Genomic DNA, 12,671 nt, shown 5'->3' on the forward strand with positions numbered 1-12,671 from the left:
AATCGCCATGTAAGGTTAATGTCATTATCCCTGCTTTAAGAAATTATTTTCTACCATGCTCCTTTCTATGAGCCACTGAAGATTTAAATATAAATGGTATTTACTTATTTGATATGCTCAGCAATGCTCTAGAAAATTGGGAGTATATAGGGAAAAAAAAAACAATGAAATCATTCTTGAATTAAAAGAATATATAATCTATGGAAGAATTAAAACCAATATCTGAGAGAAAAGAATCAAGTATTTAGGTAAATACTAGACTATACCTTATAGACTACTAGTGTGGTACAAGTTCAGATTTTTCCAAATTCTAATGCACTTAACAAAGTGACTCCAGGTGGTAGCTGAGAAGTGGCTGTACTCCAGTTTCCTACACCCAGGCGCAAAAGGTTTCCCATTGTTCTTTGATCTAAGAAGGCAATATAGAAATGCAACAGTTTAGAGAAAAGGCAGCCTCGGAGTCTGAGACACGATTGGATGCCTTGCCTTAGCCAAGTCCCCAACTACATCACCTCAAGTCACCACCTTTCAAGGAGAACGGCATGTCACTTATATGGTCCTTGATTCCAGATGGTCTAGGTTCAATTTCAGACTTGGCCGTTCACCAGCTTTATCACCTTGGTCGAAATCATATCCTCTCTAAACCGCAGTTTTTTTACCAAGACAATACACAGAGGTGCGATAACTACTTCACACAGATTTTTGTGAAAATTGAATGATTCTACACATAAAGTTGTTAACCCAGTAGAGAACCTATTGAACACTTGATAAATGTTGCTGTCATTCCCAGTCACAGGCCCCTTCCACGTTTATTAAGAAAGCTGTTGTATAAGAAGCCCAGAGGCTCCCAAGTTTTGCATTCAGAGACTTCTCTAGAATTAAGAAACTCAGAGAAATTGACTTCAACCTCTAAATTTGGAGCCCTTTACATCCTTGATTTGGAGATCAGGCTGCTGTAGCTATACTGTGACTCAGGGAAGAAAAGGTGGAATGACCAGTGCCCTGCTCTCAGTAAGAACTAAAGCAGTCTCATCTACAGCCTATGCCAGCACAAACACCAACATAAAGTAATAAGGTGGCTTTGGTTGCCTTGCAATGTTTCCCTCCTCCCTACCTTCCCCACCACACCTTCAGCTACAAGGTCTTCTGTAAGAATTCAGTGTCCTTTGTTGGCCTCTACTTCCCTCATTGTTCTATTTCCTTGACTATCTTACTTGATTTCATCTGGTGAAATAGGTTAAGGAGATTAAAAGACTCTCAGGTATAACTTATCCTATCCATTCCCTTGATTTTTATATATGTAGTAACTGAATCTCAGAAAAGCCAAGTGACTTGGCCCAAAGTCCTTGCCAGAACAGGGTCTAGAATCCAGTTCCCAGGTCATTAGTCTTCCCTCTACTGCATGCTGCCTCTCTAGTAGCTCTGGCCTCTGAATTGTTTCCTCTTCTATAGAAAATGGAATTCCTTTTTAATAAATATCTTTGAAGCATAGTGTATTAGATTCCTATGGCTGCTGTAACAAATTATTATCAATTTGGTGCCTTAAAACAACACAAATTTATTCTCTTACAATTCTGGAATCCAAAAGTGTAAAATCAATTTCACTAGGATAAAATCAAGGTGTTGGTAGGTCCACACTCCCTCTAAAAGCTCTAGGGAAGAATTCTTTTCCTTGCCTTTTCCAGTGTCTGGTAGCCACCTATATTTCTTGGCTTGTGGTTTCTTCCTCCATCTTCAAAGCCAGCAGTGTAGCATCTTCTCTCTATGGTTCTGTTTCCTTCTGCTTTATCACATGGCCTTCTTATTCATACTAAATCTCCTTCTGTCTCCTTCTTATAAGGACACTTGTGATTGCATTTTGTGTCCACTTGATAAGCCAGGGTACTCTCTTCATCAAGAGATTATTAATTGAATTATATCTGCAAATTATCTTTTGTCATAAATGGTAACATTCACAGGACCTGGTTATTACTGGGGGCCACTACTCAGCCTACCACACATGGTAACTAATATAATAAAATGGATATAAATGGCTTCTAAAATTGTGGCCTACATGAAAACACTCAAATGCAAACTGAAAAAGATGGGGTTAAGGAAGTTGCCAGAAAATACCTAATACCTGGAGTATAATAACATGTTTATAGAATATCTTTGATTTCATTTGGATCTTAGTTCAACAAAGTGACTATAAAAAGACATTTTTAAGACAATCAGGAACATTTGAATGTAGACTGCACATTAGAGAATACCAAGGAACACGTGTTATTATTGTTAGATATAATAATGGAATTGTACTTATATAAGAAAATGTTTATATTTTTAAGAGGTGCCTAATGAAGTATATAAGGGTAAAATGACATGAGACCTGTAATTAGCTTTAAGATTCTTCAGCAAAAAGATGAGTTTAGTAAGCAAATATGGCAAAACATTCCTAATTATTGATCATGGGCAATGGGAATGTATGTGGGTGTTTATAACACCATTATTTCTATTGTTGTGTATGTTTGAAATTTTTCAAGGGGAAATTACAAATATATAGTCTCCATTTCAGAATATAAATTGCCTATCCCAATCCGCAAGGCTTTGTATCAGACCAATTGCCCTGTAGGGAAGATAAGCAAATATTTTCTTTTTCTTTTTTTAAAAAATACCAGTTTTTTTCATACTATATATACATAATTTTTTTTTACATTTTATTTTTTTTATTTTCCTCCTCCCTTCTGGTAACCACTAGTCCATTGTCCATGTCCGTGAATCTCTGTTTGTTTTTCCTGTTCATTTGTTGCTTTTAGGTTTATATCCCACATATGTGATATCATGTGATTTTCAACCTTTTCTGTCTGGCTTATTTCGTTTAGTCAAGGTCCATCCATGTTGTTGCAAATGGCAGTATTTCATCTCTTCTTACGGCTGAGTAATATTCCATTGTATATATGTACCACAGCTTTTTTAGCCAATCATCTATCGTAGGACACTTCAGTTGCTTCCATGTCCTGGACACTGTGAATAATGCAGCTATGAACATTGGTGTACAAATATCTTTTTGGATATGGGTTTTCAAGTCTTTGGGGTATATACCCAGTAGAGGGATTGCTGAATCATATGGTAGGTCAATTCTTAGTTTTTTTGAGGAACCTCCATACCGCTTTCCATAGTGGCCATACCAAGCAAATATTTTCTTTTCAGTAATGAAACAAAACCATACAAACAGATATTTTCAGTGAAAAGTGAAGGGTCTCCTAGATTGCAAAGTCAGATCTCTTTGCTTGCAAAAATTGATTTCAAGAACAGATTCTCCCAATGATAAATTGAGGGCTTGGCTTAGAGACAAAACTGGGGAGGGGGAGGGTGCAGGGAAGAATACAAAGACAGCGGGGATGAGGGGATAGCACTTCTACAAGAGACCAGACTCTTTGGCTTTGTTGAAGCTTTCAGACTCTGACTCCTGTAGTTTTCCAGTGTTGCACCTGTGAATTTCGGTGCCACAGCCACTGCCTCCCTGCCTGGAGAGCCTATGTGCCTGTGTGTGTACGTATATGCACATAGAGAAAGATCTGGAAGTATACACAGATACATGCTAAGGTTCGATTGGCTGGGAAAAAAACTGATGCCAAGCATATGATTGTGTTGTATTTGGAAATATGGAAGTAATGCCTATATTCTGGAAGTTTCATTTGTTTAGCATAATTTAAAAAAAAAAATGCCTCTCAGCATTCTTTAGACTGAATGATTTCAGTTTCTTTGACATTTACTTATGGGTCAACTTGAAATAAAAACGAAAGCATTGGAAAGAGACCCAAGGGACTTAAAGTCAAATCCTAACTTAATAAGCTTATAATCTTGGCAAGTTATTTCATCTCTTCGAATCTCAATCTCATAATCTATAAAATGACAGCTTGCTACAGGCAATATAGCATAGTTCTACCTAAAAACAAATACTGGCTTTTCAACTTACTAGCTGCAGGTCCTCAGACAATCTCTTTAATTTCTCTGTGCCTTAGTTTCCTAACCTGGAAGATGAGGATAATGATAACATCAAACTAACGTGTTTAATGAGGATTAAATGAGTTAATGCTCATAAAGCCCTTGTAATCATATCCAGAACATAATAAGAGCTGAATAAAAATTAACTTTTACTACTATTATACATGTTCAACTTTCTCTTTTAAAAAATAGCTCCAGACATTTAAAAACATTTCAGAAATATTTCCCTCTATAAAGTTTGCTACCAGAGGGGACTGAATCTTTTAAGCATAAGCAACACACCATAGTTTTGCCTTTGACAGTTGGATCTACTTAAAGTACATGTAAATATTTAATGTCAATTCTTTTAATAGAAACTTTTAAAAAGTTTAAAGTTAAAATGATTTTCCATGGAGCTGATTATCCAGAAATCTGGAGCATTCCTGCTGCCAAATAAAAATATAAGTTTTTAAAATGTGTGACTTAAATGCCTTGCTTCTTTGGAAAGATTCCTTTTACTTAATTTCCAAGTTCCAATAATAAAGAGATATTGCTTCAGGAAAGAATAGAGAAGCCACATGGCCACTATGGTGACATGTTTGTCAGAGTAAAATGCTGTGTCTAAGATAAATCACTGCAGGTCTGACTGGTTCTATTGTCTGGAATGAAATGATGGGAAGAACGGGAGCAATGCCACAAGGATGTCAAGGACTGAGTAATGAAGGGAAGCTCTGTATTGATAAGAGGTTTTCCTTCTCCTCTCTGCTCTGAAGCCCTGTCCCTGACCCTATTCTTGCCATAGTTCCAAAACTACGATCTCAATAAAAGCTAAGGTGAAATGAAAGAAAGAACTTAAATAACATATAAATTATGTAAGTTGGTTGTTTGTTCATGATGTGTTCCTTCATTTGGCAAATCACAACAGCTGACTTATGTCCACTAATTCAGGGGTTTCTATTTGTGGCCACAAAGCAATATAAATGGCAAATCCACACATTTGGCCAGGCTCATTAGGCTGCTTTTGGTATAGATATACCCTAAGAAACACGTAAAAGTCCCAGAAGCCAAATTTGGGGGAAAAATCTCAAAGATTATTATTTAGTTGACAGATTGTTATTTAATCCCCTGCTCTGTTCACGAATGGGACATCTTTCAATGCACCATTAACTCAGAACTGGTTCCAACTTAGATTATTGAATCCTTATTTTCAAATGATAAGTTCCAGTCTAAATTTAAAGGAATATAGATTAGATGTCTATTTACCAATTTGGGTTTTTATTTCAATTGACATTTCATTGACTCATGATATGATCCACCGTTACCAGATCTTTTGCTTCCAGCATAACTCAAACAAAATCAGTAACAGAGTAGAACCAATTCGAGTCAATAGGCAGGAAGAAGTTGGGAGTCCAGGCTAAAAGGAGAAGACTCATCAACATAAATGGACACACTTAAATTCCTGTTAAATTTTCTCATGATTTATTCCATAAACCCGGATTCCCCAACCCCAGGGCCATTGACCGGTACCAATCTGTGGCCTATTAGGAATCAGGCTGCACAGCAGTAGGTGTGCTGTAGGTGAGAAAGCGAAGCTTCATCTGTCTTTGCACTATCCCCAGGACTGTCATCTCTGCCTCAGCTCCATCTCAGATCATCAGGCATTAGATTCTCATAGGAGCACTGGTCCCTGGTGCCAAAAAGGTTAGGAACTGCTGCCACAAAGAGTTACAAGAAACCAGTGAAAATGGTTTGGCAAACTTTGAAATTTTAAGTTACTGAGAAGGTCACTTGATCTTGTAGAATATGAAGAGAATGAAATGGGAGTGTGGAGCCACATAAATGTTAGCTGACCCTAGTCCATCGGCAAAATCAATTGACCTTAAAATGACTCATAGTAGACAGTAACATTTAACAAAGTACCAGTTAACAGATTTAAAATTCTGAGTTAATGTTTTATCTTGGTGACACTGAGCCCTTCTGCAATGCCTTCTCCAGATATCTGCTCTGATGACCCCAGCCAAAACAGATAAATTCCTTCCTAATCAGAACTTATCACACATTATTAGAAACATTAACACTGTCCTTTTCTTACTCTATTTTATAGTTATTTGTTTCTGTTCCTGGGGGCACCCAAAATATTAATTGAGTGAATGGCTTCAATCTTCCTGTCATGTACCATTATGTGGAAAAAGCTCTAGCCATTCTAACGCAGAGGAAGGATTGGTAAGAATCCAAATTCCTTTTTAATGTACTTCCCTTCCTACTTATATTATACTTAAACTAATTATCAAAAAGCTTGATTTCTGAGAGTATACAACTGTAAGAAGGAGGGAGATATTTAGGAAGAATGCTAAATAAGTAGCAAGGAGAAATCATTTTGGAATTAAAATTCTTCCTTAGCTATTTTGGGTCATGTTCCCTGAAGAAAAGACTGTAGTGGAGATTTACTTCAGGATTTTATTGATCTCATGAACCTCTTGTAAGGGATTGAAGAATGAAGGATTGGACAGAAGGAGAGATTGAACTGTGAGATAGAAACAACAGAGGTCTCACCAAATGCCATTGGGAGTTCAGGGGCTGAAATAACTCTTCAGAGCTGTTCCAAATTGAGGCAAGGAAGCCCAGGACATTTTATTCAATACTTTCACTGGGTGCAGGATGCTTCTAAACAGGGAGAATAGGGTGGGGCAAGAATGCTCCCTTAAGCTGAGGACAATCTCAACAAAGGGACTTAGTTAAAAGCTGTCAGTCAGCAGCCAATACTCCCAAGAGAATGAGTGCCTTAGTCTTGAAGTGGGAATCTTCAATGGTACACCATAGTATCCCCTATACAAGCTAATCTACAAAGTAATCCACATAAATGGCCAATGAAGTGAATGTATATAAAAATAAATCAGCACTGCTATTTAACCAAGAAAGTCAAGTCACTAAGTCACAAACTTTTTTTTTATTATTTTGGGAGATTATTTAGAAAATGAAGTATCTAAAATATAATTTCTATCATTTCTTCTACCAAACATCTAGTTATAGTGAAAATATTACCCTACATGGTGATTTAATTAAATAAAATTTTAAAAAGAATGCCATCACTTTGCCAAAAGAGACTGGTAAGACTAGGTACTCTATACAGCTTTATGAAATATTGCTAATACTGGAATGAAGTGAAATAGTGTTATATTGAGGAATACAGGTCCTAGTTGTGCCTGGAACACAGTAAATTCTCTTTAATGACAATGTGAAGATTTAATATTACTATAAAGGACTCGGTAACATTGATTAGTTTATAGCCACTCTTAAGTACAGATGCTACACACACACACACACACACACACACACAATGCTACTGTCAGGGTCTGATGTGGAATTATTACTTACACAAAATAGTTTACATATTTATCCCAATAGGGCTCCCCCAGTGTTAGATACCTAAACATGCTTGAATGAGCTCAGGTTAGTGCAGTGACCATTATTCTAAATATTAGAGTAGCCTACCATAAAAACTTTTAGCCTAGGACCCAAGACACTAAAAATAATGATTTTATAGTCAGAAGAAAATTACACAAAAAGAAATACTATCAGTTGGAAGCTAGGCAGAAATAATATCATAGAGGTGCTATAGAAAAGCAGTTAAAAATGAGAGCCCTAAATCAGACTGGAAAAAAATATTCTCACAATACCACTCTTCTGCTATGTACATTCTTAGGACAAGTTAATTAACTTTTCTGAGTTTTAGTTTTCTCATATGCAATTACTAATAGTACCAGCCTTATGAAAATGATGCTGCCATCAAGAGTAATGTCAGCAAAATGGCAAACCAGGAGTGAGCACTCAATACCCAACAAAAACAACAATTTTTAAACTACTCACAAAAGAAAATAGCTTTGAGACAGCTCCAGAGTATAAAAAAGAAGCTGTGACAACCCAATGGAACATAAAAACTGATGATAACCTCATAGAAAAGCAAAGAAAGCATTTTACCTATACCATCTCCATTCATTCCTGGTACACTTTGGCAACAAGAGGGATCCCCTTGGCCATGACTTCCTCCATGAGAATAAGGAGAGCAGGAAGACCCCAGGAGCTTTCACCATCAAGAACCACAGCAGCCCTCACCACTGTCATGGATACCCACAGTCTTCACTGACACTGACCTTAGCTAATGGAGCTACCTGGAGTCCATACCACTGTACCCCCACCTCAGGCTACCACACCCCAGATGACACTCTCACACTCACCTATAGGTTAAGGTCTTCCCCGACCAAACTTCAACATAAGCGTTCATTAACTAGATGGGAGGACTCCTTTCACGATGTGTGTGTATATATATCAAATCATCATGATGTACACTGTAAATGTCTTTTAGTTTTACATATCATTTATACCTCAATAAAGCTGAAAAAATGAAAGACAAAGTTACAGAACAATGTAACACTGTAATGGTAGTATCTAAATTACTTTTAAATCTAATATAAAAGTTAAAAGATAAAATTTGTTAATGGATACATAATATAAAAAGAAGCAAACTCTCACTACAAGAACATAAAGTGTCAGGGGTAGCAGAGTAAAAGTGCAGAGTTTTTGTATATGACCGAAGTTGTTATCAACTTATAAGAGATGGTTACAACTACAAGATATTTTATGTAAGCCTTGAGCTAACCACACACACACAAAAAGAAACTGTAATAGATACACAAAAGAGAAAGAGAAAAGAATCAAAATAATCACTTAAGAATCAAAAAAAAATCATTATATAGCAGAGGAAGACAGCCTGAGAGGAAGAGAGTAAACAACTGCAAAACAGACAGATAACAATTGACAAAATGGAAATACTAAGCCCTAACCTATCACTACTTACTCTAAATGAATATGGATGAAATTCCCCAATCAAAAGGCATAGAGTACCTGAATGAATAAAAAATATTTTTAAAGATCCAGTAATATGCTATCTACAAGAGACTCACTTTAGATCCGAAGACACACATAGTCTGAAAGGAAAGGGATGAAAAAAGATATTCATCCAAATGGTAACCAAAAGAAAGCATGGTTGGCTATACTTTTATCAGTGAAAATGGACTTTAAGTCAAAAACTGTCTCTAGAGACAAAGAAGGTCATTATATAATAATAAAAGTGTCAATTCATCAGGAAAATATAACTATTATAAATACATACCCATCCAATATCAGAACACCTAAATATATAAAGCAAATATTGACATATCTGAAAGGAGAAATTGATAGCAAATGCAACATCTCCACTTAAAATAATAGAAAGAACATACAGACAAAAAAATCAATAAAGAAATATCTGACATCAAGAGTTCTAGTCAAGATGACAGAGTAGGTAAATGCTGTGCTTGCCTCCTCGCAATCACATCAAAATTACAACTACAAAAAAACACCAATGAGAATCACCTGAAGTGTAGCTGAACAGAAGTCCTACAACTGGGGACACATGGAAGAGGCCACCTAGAGAAATAGGAGGAGCGGAAATGCAAAACAGCTCAGTCTCACATCCATGTGTGGCAATTGAGAATCAGGAGAAATATCTTAGCTGTAGAGATCCCCTGAAGAAGCAAGGGGTCTCCGCTCCACACCAGGCTCCCTAGCCCATGGTTCTAGTGCCAAGAAGAGAAGTCCCCACACTTCTGGCTGTGAAAACCAGCAGAAACTGCGGCTGAGTGAGACGGAGAGCTGAGGGAGTCACAGACTTTTCTCTTAAAGGGCCCACATGTGGATTTATTTGGTGATGGACTCACTTACTCTGAGTTCCAGGTCTGGGGCAGCATTTCAAAGTATGCCAGAGACATACAGGAAGGATCTAAGTTGTCTGGCATCAGAGAAAGGGCTGGAGGAGCAGCTTTCTCCCATACAGAAGTATAGACGGCATTGTTCCTTTGTTGAGCCCTTCCCTGCCTGGCTTGCAGATCTAGGCGGGTGCCATATCTGAGTCTCCATCAGTCATAGCTAACACTGGTTGCCCCACCGTGGTGAGTCTCTGAGACCCCACCTCACCAAACTTATAGGCCTGCCCAAGTAGCTTCCAGCAGATTTTCCATACAAACAGCCTGTCTTGGCTCATGCCATGGACTTTCCTAAAATCTCTCAAAAGTTCACAAAACCTAAACAAGCAGTATCTGTCCTCAGCATGTCCTGTACCTTTTCCTGAGCAGCCTCAGTGCTGGCACTAGCGGTAGCCAGCCTTGATTTGCAGCTTTGCCTTTCGAGGCACTTCCAAGCCCAGCGTGGGTGACAGCCATCTGAAGATTGCTTGGTGGCTCATGACAGGTGGCCCTGGGCAGGACACAGGCTGAGGCTGTCCTTGGCCTGTGGCAGGACCTCTCCCAGTAGGCCCTGGCCTGAACACCCAGTGGCCAGCTTTATCTGAGCCGGAGCAACACCCAAGGTCACATATAAATATGACACACCCAAAGGGCAGACAGGGAAGGCACCAGAACCCTGCTAAAGTAAATCCAGCTCTGTAGGGTCAGCACCTGTGCAACAGCTCTTCCACAGGATGCTGCCAGTCATCACAACCAATCAGCTCCAGGGTCATTTCCTCTCATTGACTTGCAAACAGCAACCAAGGCTCAACTACAACAGGAGGACACACATAAACCACACAAGGAATATACCTGGAGCACCCAGCTCAGGTGACCAGGGAAGACTATAGCACTGAGCCCCACAGCACATCTACTACATAAGGCTGCTCTACTAAGACAAGGAGACATAGCAGCCCTGCCTAATACATAGAAACAAACACAAGTAGGCAGACAAAATGCGAAGACAAGAAAACATGTTCCAAATGAAAGAACAGAACAAAGTTCCAGAAAAAGAACAAAAAAAATGGAGACAAGCAATCTACCAGATGCAGAGTTCAAAACACTTGTTATAAAGATGCTCAATGAACTTAGAGGAAGGGTATATGAACTTAGTGAGAATTTTAACAAAGATATAAAAAACATAAAAGTGGAGATAGAAAACAAAAAAAAAAGTCAGAAATGAAGAATACAATAACTAAAATGAAGAATACATTAGAGAGAACCAACAGCAGATTAGATGAAGTGAAAGATCAAATCAGCAATTTAGAAGATAAGGTAACAGAAAACACCCAATCAGAACAGCAACAAGAACAAAGAATTTTTTTTAAAATGAGGATATTTTAAGGGGCCTCTGGGACAGTATTAGCACCAACAGTCACATCAGAAGGATACAAGAAGAAGAGAGAGAACAAGAAATTAAAAACCTATTTCAAGAAATAATGACTGAAAACTTCCCTAACCTGGTCAAGGAAATAGACATATAAGACCAGGAAGCACGGAGAATTCCAAACAAGATGAACTCAAACAGGCCTATACTAAGACACATCATAATTAAAATGCCAAAGGTTAAATACAAAGAAAGAATCTTAAAAGTAGCAAGAAAAAAGCAGTCAGTTACCTACAAGGGAGTTCCCATAAACTGTCAGCTGATTTCTCAACAGAAACTTTGCAGGCCAGAAGAGATTGGCAGGAAATATTCGAAATGATGAAAAGCAAGGATCTACAACCAAGACTCCAGCAAAGCTATCATTTAGAATAAAAGGACGGATAAAGAGACAAGAAAACCCTAAAGGAGATCATCATCAGCAAGCCAAGACTACAAGAAATATTATAAGGACTTCTTTAAGAAGAAGGAAAGAGGAAAAAAAGGTTAAAAATATGAATAATAAAATGGCAATAACTACATATCTAGCAACAATTACTTCCAATATAAATGTATTAAATGCCCCAATCAAAAGAAAGAGTGGTTGAACGGATAAGAAAACAAGACCTTTACTTATACTGCCTACAAGAGACTCACTTCAGATCAAAAGACACACAGAGACCAAAAGTAAAGAAATGAAAAAAGATATTTCATGAAAATGGAAACAGATACAAAACTGGGGTAGCCATACCTAAATGAGACAAAATGGACTTTAAAACAAAGACTATCACAAGAGACAAATAAGGACCCAGTAACTCCACTTCTGAGTATTTATTTTAAGAAACCCAAAACACTTTGAAGGGACATGTGAATCTATGTGTTCATTGTATGGAGGCCATCTGGGTGTCCATCAATAGATGAATGGATAAAGAAGAGGAGGTATGTATATATATGTGTGTGTGTGCGTGTGTGTGTGCATGTGTGTGTATAAATATACACAATGGAATATTACTCAGACATAAAAAAGAATGAAATATTGCCATCTGCAACAACTTGGATGGACCTAGAGTGTATAGTGCTGAGTGGAGTAAGTCAGAAAGAGAAAGATAAATGTTATATGTGGAATCTAGAGAACAGGATAAACACACAACAGAAACAAGCTCGTATATACAGAGAGCACTTTGATGGTTCTCAGATTGGGGGTCAGGAGATGAGTGAAGTGGGGAGGGGATTAAAAGGTACAAATTGGTAGTTACAAAATTGTCATGGAGATGTAGAGTATAGTATGGGGAATATAGTCAGTAATATTGTAATAACTATGTGTGGTGTCAGATTGGTACTGGATTTATTGGGATGATTACTTCATAAGTTATATAAATGTCTAACTACTGTGATATACATCTGAAACTAATATAATATTGTATGTCAACTATAATTTTAAAAAGTTATTCCAATTATCTTTTCTGACGAAATTGAAATGAAACTAGAAATTAATAACAGCAAGACAACAGAAAATTTTACAAAAA

The sequence above is a fragment of the Pteropus vampyrus genome, unplaced genomic scaffold, assembly GCF_000151845.1.
Source record: "Pteropus vampyrus isolate Shadow unplaced genomic scaffold, Pvam_2.0 Scaffold1, whole genome shotgun sequence".
Taxonomy (NCBI): Eukaryota; Metazoa; Chordata; class Mammalia; order Chiroptera; family Pteropodidae; genus Pteropus; species Pteropus vampyrus.